Here is a 2,033-nt window from a genome sequence, read left to right as displayed (position 1 = left end):
ATGAAAGTGAAAAGTGAAAGTGAAGTCGCTCAGTCGTGTCTGACTCCCAGCGACCCCACTGGACTGCAGCCTACCAGGCTCCTCTGTCTGTGGGATTCTCCAGGCAAGAGTACTGGAGTGGGGTGCCATTGCCTTCTCCATGAAGAAAGCCATAGCTTTCATTATTTTTGTCTATGAGAGAGTAAGTTATCCTCTAGTTAAAAAAAAATTTTTTTTAAGACTCTGGGGCAGTGGTGAGGAGATACTCCTCGTCCAAGGTAAGGAGCAGTGGCTGCGCTTTGCTGGAGCAGCCGTGAAGATATACCCCATGTTCAAGGTAAGAGATACCCAAGTAAGACCATAGGTGTTACAAGAGGGCATCAGAGGGCAGACACACTGAAACCATAATCAAAGAAAACTAATCAATCTAACCACACTAGGACCACAGCCTTGTCTAACTCAATGAAACTAAGTCATGCCCTGTAAGGCCAACCAAGACAGGCGAGTCATGGTGGAGAGGTCTGACAGAATGTGGTCCACTAGAGAAGGGAATGGCAAACCACTTCAGTATTGTTGCCTTGAGAACCCCATGAACAGTATAAAAAGGCAAAATGATAGGATACTGAAAGAGGAACTCCCCAGGTCAGTAGGTGCCCAATATGCTACTGGAGATCAGTGGAGAAATAACTCCAGAAAGAATGAAGGGATGGAGCCAAAGCAAAAACAATACCCAGTTGTGGATATGACTGGCGATAGAAGCAAGGTCCAATGCTGTAAAGAACAATATTGCATAGGAACCTGGAATGTCAGGTCCATGAATCAAGGCAAATTGGAAGTGGTCAAACAGGAGATGGCAAGACTGAACATCTACATTGTAGGAATCAGCGAACTAAAATGGACTGGAATGGGTGAATTTAACTCAGATGACCATTATATCTACTGCTGTGGGCAGGAATCCCTTAGAAGAAATGGAGTAGTCATTATGGTCAACAAAAGATTCCAAAATGCAGTACTTGGATGTAATCTCAAAAATGACAGAATGATCTCTGTTCATTTCCAACGTAAACCATTCAATATCACAGTAATCCAACCCTATGCCCCAACCAGTAATGCTGAAGAAGCTGAAGTTGAATGGTTCTATGAAGACCTACAAGATCTTTTAGAACTAACACCCAAAAAAGATGTCCTTTTCATTATAGGGGACTGGAATGCAAAAGTAGGAAGTCAAGAAACACCTGGAGTAACAGGCAAATTTGGCCTTGGAACACAGAATGAAGCAAGGCAAAGGCAAATAGAGTTTTGCCAAGAGAACGCACTGGTCATAGCAAACAACCTCTTCCAAGAACACAAGAGAAGACTCTACACATGCACATCACCAGATGGTCAATACCGAAATCAGATTGATTATACTCTTTGAAGCCAAAGATGGAGAAGCTTTATACAGTCAGCAAAAACAAGACCAGGAGCTGACTGTGGCTCAGATCATGAACTCCTTATTGCCAAATTCAGACATAAATTGAAGAAAGTAGGGAAAACCACTAGACAATTCAGATATGACCTAAATCAAATCCCTTATGATTATACAGTGGAAGTGAGAAATAGATTTAAGGGACTAGATCTGATATATAGAGTGCCTGATGATCTATGGATGGAGGTTTGTGACATTGTACAGGAGACAGGGATCAAGACCATCCCCATGGAAAAGAAATGCAAAAAAGCAAAGTGGCTGTCTGGGGAGGCCTTACAAATAGCTGTGAAAAGAAGAGAAGCAAAAAGCCAAGGAGAAAAGGAAAGATATAAGCATCTGAATGTAGACTTCCAAAGAATAGCAAGAAGAGGTAAGAAAGCCTTCCTCAGCGATCAATGCAAAGAAATAGAGGAAAACAACAGAATGGGAAAGACTAGAGATCTCTTCAAGAAAATTAGAGATACCAAGGGAACATTTCATGCAAAGATGGGCTTGATAAAGGACAGAAGTGGTATGGACCTAACAGAAGCAGAAGATATTAAGAAGAGGTGTCAAGAATACACAGAAGAACTGTACAAAAACTGTA

The sequence above is a fragment of the Bison bison genome, unplaced genomic scaffold, assembly GCF_000754665.1.
Source record: "Bison bison bison isolate TAMUID 2011002044 unplaced genomic scaffold, Bison_UMD1.0 scf7180017864313, whole genome shotgun sequence".
NCBI lineage: Eukaryota > Metazoa > Chordata > Mammalia > Artiodactyla > Bovidae > Bison > Bison bison.
The sequence above is the reverse complement of the archived record's forward strand: the minus strand, read 5'-3'. Positions refer to the sequence as shown.